This window comes from Trachemys scripta, chromosome 8 (genome assembly GCF_013100865.1).
Source record: "Trachemys scripta elegans isolate TJP31775 chromosome 8, CAS_Tse_1.0, whole genome shotgun sequence".
Lineage (NCBI taxonomy): Eukaryota > Metazoa > Chordata > Testudines > Emydidae > Trachemys > Trachemys scripta.
In genome coordinates, this window is record NC_048305.1 from 104,971,866 (window position 1) to 104,983,534 (window position 11,669).

Below are 11,669 nucleotides of genomic sequence, written 5' to 3' on the forward strand. Positions count from 1 at the left end.
TTAAAAATACAAACGGCAGTTATGCAGTCTTCCATTTTATATATTATCCCGTCTGCTAAAAATATGAAAAGTTTAAAAGATACATTATACAAAACACCTTCACTGGAAGCCATGTATATAAATCTTACAAAGCAAGTCCTCTGCAAAAATATTTTCTTTGAACTTCCACTAAAAACCACATCACAGATGTGACATGTATGTGATGAATCCTGATGTCATTTGTTGGGTAAAGTTGAAAGCAGTTATATTTATGATTATACAGATTATTAAATCTGCATTTATCTGCCATATACTTCTTTTGTACTTCCGCTCCAGTTGCTGCAGATTTTCAAGATCTGTATATTTAGACTTACTAAAACACAACCATCCAAAACTCCAAGCACATACATTTTTGTATAAATACACTGCAACAAATAAGACAATGTGCAAAAGCTAAATCTTCCATTTACAAATTTATTTTTAAACCAGCCTTCTCATCTTGCCTGATTCATTCAGTGATGCCCATAACTTAGATTTCATTACGTCAAAATACCTTCCATGACGGTTATGCTATAACAAAGACAAGAATGTGGCATCACTAAAGGGGTTAGGCAAGCACCGAAAACTGATCATAAAATAACACGGCTGTTTTAAAAAAAACTTCATAGTTTACAAAGAGGTGAAAGGAAATTATATAATTTGATATGAAAAGTGAAGAGACTGATAATGTATCTTCTATATGGTAGGTTTACTAAAGTGTAATGTTTTTTAAAATGTTTGTTTTTTAAATGAGGTGGTAAACATTTAAAATTGCAACAGTATTTTTAATTTGTCAAGTATTTTTGTTCAAGTTACAAACAGTAAATTCCCCTATTACATCCGACAGGGATGAGTAAGACAGAGTAACATGCAGGTCTTAATTTATACCAATATAAATTCTAATAAATGTCTAAATGGAGTCAAGCCACTTAAGAGTATCATTGATAATGCAATTTCTTTTATAATATAAACTTCCTTACATACTCCTCTCAACTGAAGTATAAAACAACCAATGACAATTTAAGTAATCCAATTTACATAGGCAAACAACAATTTTAGTTACATACCAAGCTATAGGAGCTATAAAAGTTTCCATATTTAATTATACATCAAGTAGACATTATAAAGAGCAAACCCAGGGTCATGTTCCAACAACTGAAAGTTGGAACACAATGTCCTGACTGAGCCGAGATTTAAATCTCAGTCCAAAATAACGTAGGGAGTTATAGATCCAAGGCAGGTGGATAATACAATGCATAAAAATGTGAGCTATATTTGGTTTGAATAAAATAATAATTGACTTAGGAGTGATGCAGAGTTCAATCTTCTTTAAAAATTGAGCTTCTCAAAGAAACTTCCTAAGTATTGTTAAGTTTGGAGCATTGTGGTAGTCTCAAAACAATAATTTCTGCTGGTCCATTTTGGAATTTAGTCCATAAAAATATCTCCAAGACTAAAGGGGCAAGAGGAGAGAAATCCATGCCCAGCTGCTGTTCCAATGCTGTCTCAAATGATGCTGCCTACAAAAAAAGAAAAAAGGTGATTGATGAACCAAACTTAGGTGTGTGGGAAGCGGATGTGCTAATAAGGCTTTTCCATGTTGACTTTCAATAATTTACTCATGGGCTGCAGACCATTAGGATATATACTAATTAATTTTATAAAATAAAATTCCCCTGTGCAGCATGGACTGTAAAATCGTAACACGGTGTGTTCCCAATTTAACAATACTAAATTGTTGTCCAGCACATACTGGTACTATAAAACAGCAGCTAAATTAATCTTAGCTCAGTTAGGGTTGACAGTAAAAGTAGCCAAAGAAAGCTCCACAGGTTGAGCATACACAGGAGTCTTTCGGTCCATAGTGCTAGGCACTGGATAAAAGGAATAGTGGACAGTTCAAATATGCTCTTACCAATAAAATAGACAGAGAAGAACCTGGGAACATTGGTAGGATGAAAACTTTTAGGAAAAAGTAGCCGGTGAAGATATAGGCTGTGATTTATTATCAGCCTGATGGAAAGAGAGTAGAATTCACTTTTATCTGGTTTGGTGGAAGTGAGTAAGTAAATTCCTCTTTTTCAGCAGAAAAAGAGCATGCACTTTCCAACTCAGAATTCCAATTATTTGACAGCAAGTTTTTGTCTACATAAACCATTTGGAAACCACACACTTCCCATCCCAAGCCAGACAAGATTGTCAATACACCTTTACCCCGATATAACGCGACCCGATATAACATGAATTTCAATAAAGCAGGGATCCGGGGGGTTGGGGCTGCGCACTCCATGGATCAAAGCTAGTTTGATATAATACCGTTTCACCTATAACGCGGTAAGATTTTTTGGCTCCCGAGGACAGCGTTATATCGGGGTACAGGTGTACATGGCAAGAATTTTAAAACCACACTTATGAAGTCTTCCTGAGTTTAGTTAAAGACTAGCGAATTCTCTGACACCTGGTCTACACTACAAAGTTATGTCAACATAAGGCAGCTTATGTCGACCTAACTCTAAGTGTCTATAGTAAAATGTTGCTCACCCTGATTTAAATCGCCCGCTACGCTGACTTAACTCCACCTGCATGAGAGGCATAGCGCTTAGGTCGAAGTAGTTAGGTCAACGCAGTGTCAATGTAGACTGCGTTACTTAAGTCTATTTCAGTGGCCTCCAGGAGGTATGCCACAATGCCCCACCCTGACCATGGTGGTCACCATTTTGAACTCTGTTGCCTGGCAGCCAAATACAGTGGTGTATACACCCTTCCCCCTCTAAATCCCCACAAATTTTTGAAATCCCATTTCTTGTTTGCTCGGCATGGAGAGCTCACCTAGCAACTGCCCAGCTGACCATGTTGACTACAGGCTGCAGATGCACTCCTGCCTGGATTACACAGGAGGTGATGGATCTCCTGGGTCTATGGAGAGAAGAGGTTGTGCAGGGACAAAGCCAATCCAGCTGTAGAAACATCAATATCTATGAGCAAATTGCTCAGGGCATGGGGGAGAAGGGCTAAAAAAGGGACCCGCAATAGTGCCCCGTGAAAGCCCGAAAGCCAAGGAGCAGCAGCAGGTGTACCAGTTGCTCTAGTGTGGAGCTGCAGACTTGCCACTTTTACAAAGATTTGCATGCCATCCTTGGCAGAGACCCCACCACTACCCCCAAAAGCCCCATGGATACTTCAGAGGAGTCAGAGTCACAGGCCCCCAGAGTGAACAGTGAGGAGGTGGTGTTGGATAAGGAAGAGGAGGATGACAACTATGGGGGACGGGCAACCAGGGGATTCAGTGGTACAGTGAGCCAGGAATTGTTTTTGACTCCAGAGCAGCCGAGCCAGTCCCTAAACTCCAGCACGGGCGAGCATGATGCCAGGGAAGGAACCTCCGGTAAGTATGCAGTTTGCTTTGATATTGCAGGGACACATCTGTTCATTTACTTTTTTAATCATGCTAGAAGTAGTAGTGAAATAACAAATAGAGATAGAGTTGCTATCTGCTTCTCACTCCCCTGTACACTTAGGCATAGGGGGCCCTGCAGAACAGTTTGTGTGTACAGAGATGTCCCATGAATCCTCCATAGCGATCTTGAGGCAACTTTCCTCTCCCTCTTTCCTGGAAGTGGTCTGAAATCCTCTGCTAAAGGTTTCTGGGGAGGGCTGCCTTATTTCTTCCACTGCGGTAAGACATCTTCACATGCCATTCAGCAATTACTTTAGCAAGCACCATTGCAGCACACAGGCTAGCAGCATACAGACCCAGTCTGCGGCTGGACGTGTGCAGGAGCTGTTCCTTTTCAGCCTCCATTACCCTCAAGAGTGAGATATCAGCTAAAATCACCACCGCCTGTGGAAAACGATGCCAGTATTCAGTTCAATTGCCCTATCCACATATGCTACCCCCTTTATTATCCCAACTCACCCCCCTTCCCTGGGCCATATTGACCATGGCTGGGACTGCTCCTGTGCTCGACGAATCCCAAGGAGAAGTGAGAATGTAGTGTTTGTAACTTGTGTGGATCAAGGGGTGTGAGTTCAGTATATCAGGTTTCCATTTATCTTGTGAATACACTCACAATAGTTCCTCTGTGCATTGTATCTTTTGTAGATGGAAATGTGGCCTTGAGGGTCTCTCCACAATGCCAGGCAGCACACACTACAGCTACACATATTACTGTGGCTCACTATTAAAATGGTCTTTCAAATGGTCTTTTCTCCCTTTGCTTCACAAATATTATGAAGCACACAGGTGGCAGCTATAACCATTAGGAGTTTTCCCCCTCTGAGGTCTAATCTTGTGAGAAGACAGCACCAGTGGCCTTTCAAACGGCCAAAGGCACATTCAACTGTTATTCTGCACCAGCTGAGCATGTAGTTGAAGTGTTCCTTGCTGCTGTCTAGGTGGCCAGTATATCGTTTCATGAACTACAGGAGTAACAGGTAGGCTGGGTCTCCTAAGATCACTATTGGTATTTCAACATCCCCAATGGTAATCCTCTGGTCTGGAAAGAAAGTCCCTTCTTGCAGCTTTCTGAACGGACCTGTATTCTTAAAGATGTGTGCATCATGCACCTTCTCTGACCATCCCAAGTTGATGTTGGTAAAACGACCTTGGTGATCCACCAGCGCTTGCAATCTCATAGAGAAGTAGCCCTTTTTGTTGATATATTCTGTGACAAGGTGGTCTGGTGCCAAAATAGGGATATGCATGCCATCTATCACCCCACTGCAGTTTGGGAACCTCGTCACTGCAAACTGAATCCCAACTGATTGGTAGCAATTTGGTGTTGCCAGCTTCCACACAGCGGTCAGTCACCACTTACTTTTCCACTGTCAGTGCAGCTCATTTTGGTGTCACTGCACTGGAAGGCTGGGGCAAACTCTGCACACATTCCAGCAATATGGACTTGTACATTTGAAAGTTCTGCAGCCCCTGCTCATTATCCCATACCTGTATAACAATGCAATCCCATCAGTCAGTCCTTGTTTCTCAGGCCCAGAACCAGAGCTCCATCATCTGTAGCTGCTTGGTGAAGGCATGTGTCATGTGTACATCAGAAAACTAATGGCAAGTGCTTGCATTGCTATGCAAGAAAGCAAGTTGGAAAAGGAAAAAATAAAGTGCATATATATGTCATAATATCACCACATAATATTTTTTCTATACCTAAAGTAAAAGTCAGCATTCTAGATCCTGACATCAGTCTGACCTGATGAGTTCACTGGCTCGCTGTTGCTCATCAGCAAAACAGGTGCAGCTTTACCCAACTTCTATAATAGAGGAGTTCTATCCAAGGAAGAAAATCATGGCCTCAGTTCAACAAGGTACCTACATACATCTAAATTTAAGCACATATGAGTCCTGTTCCCCTCTTCACTTCCTATTATCTTCTGCCAATGTTTTAAAGTTAAATTCACTGGCAGAAGTTAGTACAAAGGGAAATCTCAAAGTTCTATAAGATATCCCTTCCTGTATGTCTAAAGTAGAACAGGTTTAAAAGGAGAAAATAATGTCCCTAATTTAACTGAATGATGATGGCAACTTTGTTTAATTGTTTAAGTTATTGAAGGACAATCTGTTTTGACCTCTGTCCTAAAAAGTTGGAAATCAACTCTTGAGTCCAAAAGAAAATAGTCTGAAGGATTACCTAGTCACATTAGGACACAGTCTGTCAGTACAAGGGTTTTCATCCTTGATAAATGTGCAAAAGTTCAGACTAAAATATTCCTGAAATCTCTTTCCACTGGATTCTACAAATAATTTAGATTCATTGTGTTAATATATTTATTAATGTTTTTCTAAAGATGTTGGGAGCACCTAATCCATCTGTTAAATTAATATCTTTCGGGACTTATGGGGGCTGTAGCTAAGGAGAAGACATCGCTTATGAGAACCAAGAAAACTTTCCACTTCATTTCATCGGAAGTAATCCATTCCACGTATCATTATTTATGTTTATTTGTGACTGGACTTTCAAGCAATATCAAGAGTAAAAAAATACTCTAGGCAAGAGGAATCTGTTAACAGAACTCAAGTGTGTAACAAACTTGCTTGGATTAAGGCTTCTTTGTCTCAGATGTTTCACTTAGCACACTCTTTCCTGATGAGAGAGAAATGAAAAATTTGAGGAAAAGCCTTAACTGACTTGGCAGCAAGGACAGAAGGTGCTGCAAAGAAAAGAGAGCAATAATCCTATGGATTGCAATCAGACTCCAGCATCTTAATGAGCAGGAGTCCTAGTTTTCCCCATGATAAAAAACCAAATTCTCCAATGAAACGCTAAACTTTAGTTTCGCTAGCCACAATACATATAGGTATCAATTGAACACAATATTTTATTGATATATAGTGGAACCCCATTTATCTGAACTAATTGGGCCAGATCAGATCATCAAAAATTCAGATAATCCCGAGAGATTCAGCCAGGGTGGATAAAAATCAATGATTTAAAAAAAAAAAACATTTTAAATAAAAAAAAATCATTTTTTTTATTTAAATCGGATTTTTTGATAAAATGCTTTTTGAGGAAAAAAGCAATCTAAAAATAGTTTTAATTAAGATACATTTTAGCTCAAAGATATCTCATCATGGAATAGGGATTATAAATTCTAATTCTATAGTATGAGACAATATATTCATGTAATGTTTAAGAAAAGTTTTGTAAATGAGTTCCAATAGTTCATGGATTAGGGACTCAATCTTATGGGGTTCCAGGGGCTGCTGTATAGATTGTTTCAGTTAATCTTTGTCTACCCCATGCAACTCAATACTCAGTCTAGAAGATGCCATCAGAGATGCTTAGTTTTGCAGTTCTCAAACTGTGGATTTGTGTCTCCCAGGAGCAGCACATGGCAGTGGGGGGGAGGGACACAGCTGAACTGCAGGCAGCTGCTGCACAGGGAACTTAGGGGAGCGGGGAGCTGATATTGGGGCTGCCGGTCCAAACCTGGTTCCAAGCCCCTACCAACTAGCTGCAACGGGCTGCTCTTCCTGCAAGCAGTAGAAAAGCAGGCAGCTGCCAAACGACATTAGAAAGGAGCATTACACAACTTTAAACGAGCATGTTCCCTAATTGATCAGCAACGTAACAACGAGACATTAACCGGGACGACTAAGTGACGAGTTACTGTACTAGCAATTTCTTAGTAGCTACATTTCCCAAAGATTCCATCCACACTGAGCATGCTCTAGGACTTTCCCTGCAATAGCAGCTCTGGGCTGCTGCGGGCGGGCTGTGCCAAGTCCTGGTCCAGGAACCTGAACTGACAGTAGGGAGAGAGCCTCTCCTGTGTACAGAAGGCACAGGCAATCTTAATTCTGGCATTCCCTAATTTTTGTGTGCTTGACTTTGCAACCTTAATGTTCTTTTAGCACACTTTTCTTGCATTTAATACCTAACTGTATTTGAAATGCATTATTTGTATCTAACAGACTAACTTCAAGGGGTAGGGACATTTTCCTGTTTTGTGTAATATCAAGAACACAGACAGCATTCAAATCATAATTAACATCTTGCCATTGCAAATACTGCTTTACACATCACTATTTTAATGGGCAATTGAGAAGACAGATTTTAAAAAGGTCCCTATTTTGCTTCTAGGCCCTGGGCCTCCAATCAGATCCAAGTGGATGGAACTTGCTACCTGCACAGTCCCACTGAACTCTGACATTCCAAAAAGGTCCAAGAGTCCATTCACAAGAACTAGATTGCAAGGATGGGGCCCCAATTACTTGACTCTGTTCCGATATATTCTTATTTTTCCAACCAGCAGTCTGACATGATTAAATGTGTTCGTAAAGGGCAAAGTCTCAAGAAAATTGGAGTCAAAATTTGACCTTCCTTAAAGAACATCATCTACATTGTAGAATGTATAGTTTTAAAATTTCAGCTGTCAAAATATTTGTACTTGAATATTAATTCTTCAAAAACTCAGACAGAATTACAAAGTCAGAAGGTCTACATGTAAGATTTTTTTTTCACAAGTAATGAAGTACGTGAACATCTTCTGTATGCTGCTTTGTCAGTGTGCCATAGATAGAGTAGAAAATGGATTTATCTTAAGAAGTTTCATCAAAATAACCCTTTTTCTACTTAGAAATACATGTTTGAGCCTTGCAAGCTTAAATGACATACACGTTCATGTGCATTTTCCCCACCCCGAGGCAGGATCCTACATGCTCATGAAAGAGGCCTATCTATTATCTTTGTTACAGTAGTGCCCCATGGCCTAAAATCAGAATTGGGGCTCAACTGTGCCACATGCTCCACAAATACATAAAGCAACATTCTTTTCCCTAAAGATATTACAATCTAATTTAAGACATTACAAGTAACAGGGTAACAATAATAAGATCACACAGTTACCTGGGTTAGCTAGTGCACAACTTGATTCCAAATTATTTTAATAAATATACGTGGCAGTTCTTGCCAGTATTACAACTTCCCACCTTTCTACACTCAAACTAGCAACCACACATAGCACCCAGCCACCAAGGTGGTATTAACAGTGTGACCTTTCAGCACCATTCCATGTCCATTCATTAACATGGACTTCAAAAAATCCATTCACCTACTCGTTAGCGGTGAGTGATAGGACCTACACCATCAATCTTATGCAGAATTTAAGATTTCATTAAAAGGTTTCCATTCCTTATTGTTGCAAAGATACCCTAAATAAGAACCAAATGTAAAGCAATGCAGATCTGTCTTTCTAAGTTCACAGATAGCTCTAGTGCGGCTCCTGACTCTTCCAAGCAACAAGACACTGGTTAGTTTTCCTATAACATGCCAAACTCTGAAATGGACTCAAGTATGGAGGTTACTCTTACTACTTTGGAAAGCAATTAGCATCGGCAAGAGCAGGCAAAGGCGAACTTAAAATTTATCAGGCATCCTCTGGCCAAAACCCAACACAAATACCCCCACCCCTATCCCTAAGCAGAGTTCAGGGGCAGCATGGTAATAAGAATTCCAGAAAATTCCCTCTTCCCAGCAGGTCAGTAGGCTCTGAGATTCTCATCAATATACCCGAGGAGCTTACAGATTGGTCCTCCGCTCTTGTTTCTTATCACTATCAAAATGTAAGTCCTCCATTAGACTAACACAGGGGTGGGCAAACTTTTTGGCCCGAGGGCCACATCTGGCTGGGGAAATTGTATGCAAGGCCATGAATGTAGGGCTCAGGGCAGGAGGTTGGGGTGCAGGAGGGAGTGCAGAGTGTGGGAGGGGTTCAGAACAGGGGGTTGCGGTGCAGGAGGGGTGTGGCAGGGAGTTAGAGGACTAAGGGCAGGGGGTTGGGGTGCAGGCTCTGGCCCGGCGCTGCTTACCTCGAGCGGATCCAGGGTGGCAGCAGCGCGCAACAGGGCTAAGGCAGGCTCCCTGCCTGCCCTGACCCCACGCCGCTCCGGGAAGTGGCCAGCATGTCCGGCAGTGGCTCCTGGGGTTGGGGTAGGTGGCTCCTCCGCGCCCTGCCCTCACCTGTGGGTACCAGCCCCGAAACTCCCATTGGCTGCGGCTCCCCATTCCCGGCCAATGGGAGCTGTGGGGAGGCGATGCCTACAGGCAAGGGCAGAGCACAGAGCCCTCTGCCCCCCACTCCTCTCCACCAGGGGCTGCAGGGACGTGGTGCCGGCCGCTTCCAGGACCTGCATGGGGTCAGGGCAGGCAGGGAGCCTGCCTTAGCCCCACTGTGCCACAGGGCTGGCAATCCTGTGGGCCGGATTGAAAGACCTGACGGGCCAGAACCGGCCCGCAGGCCATAGTTTGCCTTCCCCTACTATAACAGTTTAACTAACTAAGCTTATTTTCTATAAAGCAGCTTAAATAGAGTTTCCTGTTTCTATATTTCAAAACAAAAATGATCAACATTAAATTAGTAATATTTCCAATATCTCATTTCACAAACATAAAAAACCTCTTCTCAGTTTCAACATATCAAAACGATCTTAAAATGACAAGCAGTGATACATGCAACCAATAAAGTCAAAGGCCTACAGCAGGTAGATTTTTATAATCTATACTAGTGAAATTACTCTGAATACTAGTTGCAAAGATATCAACTAGAAGATGATTCTCAATACCTAATGCTATCTTAGTATTCATGTTCCAAGTACACCTCTACCCCGATATAATGCTGTCCTCGGGAGCCAAAAAATCTTACCGCGTTATAGGTGAAACCGCGTTATATCTAACTTGCTTTCATCCACTGTTGCGCACAGCCCACCCCCACCCCGGACCGTTGCTTTACCACGTTATAGCCGAATTTGTGTGATATCAGGTCGCGTTATATTGGGGTAGAGGTGTATTGTATAAACATTAACTTGTCTTCTCTCACCAGACAACTGTTATTTAACCATTTAAGAATACCTACGATCTATACAGAAGAAACACGGTCACCTCCAAAGAAAAGCTAGACACAGGATTTGCTTAGCTGACACGAAACGGAACCCAGAAAGTTCTATTTTTAATATGACTCTCAAAATGGCCAAGTAAAATGATGCATTACTGCACCACAGCAGTCTGCATACTTCCTGTATCTTTTGCTTCTCTACAAATAAATCAATGTCACTAAAAAGGTTGACCAGTCTTTCCAACATGCTAAATCTCATCTGCCATGTTCTGGGAGAAATGAGGAGAGAAAATTAAAATAAATAGTTATTTGTTAAATTGTGTTTAACTATGTCTAAACTAAAGCTTTTAGGACCTCTTGGTCTTCCTGCCCTTGTAATCATAGCAATCTCAAACTGTCTAATTTGTCATTTTGTTTTTAATTAGAAAAAAGTTACATTTAAGGGAAGAAAAAAACAAGCTGGGTTTGAAAAGCTGAAATGCTGACATGTCCTGAGTTTTCTGATTTTTAAACAATTTTACAAACTTTAGGTAACTATAATACAGAGGGTTAATGTTCTGGGCACAATAGAAATCACTTATATAAAGAACCAGGACAATAGAAACCAGTTCTACAGACATACCATAGACACTTTAATATTAATCTAGGGTAGGATCCTTCAATAAGGAGAACTATAATTATATTATTAATACTAGCAGTCAGCATGTTACACAAAGCTGGGTTCTGCTACATTCTTTTTTCCCCTCCACTCATACAGTGTAGCATGGGCTCCGGGTGAAAGAGCCAGAATAACACTTTGCATTTATTTGGCACTTTACACATTCAAAGCAGTGCAGACCCCGACTCAATTTTTGATTCACTAGTTTCTCTGGTACATTTTCGATCTTCCCTTGTTTCTTAAACCCTTTGCCTGTCAGGATGAATTTAATGTGAATAGGGCGCACACAGGCCTGCGTTTTCAACAAATTCTGCTACGCCCTTAATACCGCATCATGTGCCCCCTAAAACCAGCTTCTAGCCCGTGACCGTGACGCACACCTCCACCTCCCAGACTCATCAAATGCCATCAGAGCCATGCCAACCCCAGCGGCCACCTGCAATGTACTCTATATCCCACAAGGTCCCCTGGTCACAACTCTCCCCATTCCAGCTCCCCTCTCTGAGCCCAAATGCACCCCCCCTCTGACTGGCTGCCCCCTGGCACGCCACATCATGTCCCTTTCCCCGAGAAGGCTCAGCCACACAGCTGTGACGCTCGCCTCACCCACCACCTACCTACCCGCCACTCAGGTGCATGCAGCCTCCCT

General features: G+C 41.6%; 1 protein-coding gene and 1 long non-coding RNA gene across 6 annotated transcripts in view; both read right to left on the bottom strand.

Annotated features, from left to right (window-relative positions):
* The window catches only part of MAST2 (microtubule associated serine/threonine kinase 2), a 320,067-nt gene that overhangs the window by 307,420 nt on the left and 978 nt on the right, over positions 1-11,669 (bottom strand). The gene's annotated exons all lie outside the window — the stretch shown is intronic.
* LOC117882009 lies at positions 783-5,050 on the bottom strand. The gene is made up of 2 exons (XR_004646917.1): positions 4,964-5,050; positions 783-1,538 (listed from the first exon to the last, which is right to left on the bottom strand). It is a non-coding gene; the product is annotated as an uncharacterized LOC117882009 (long non-coding RNA).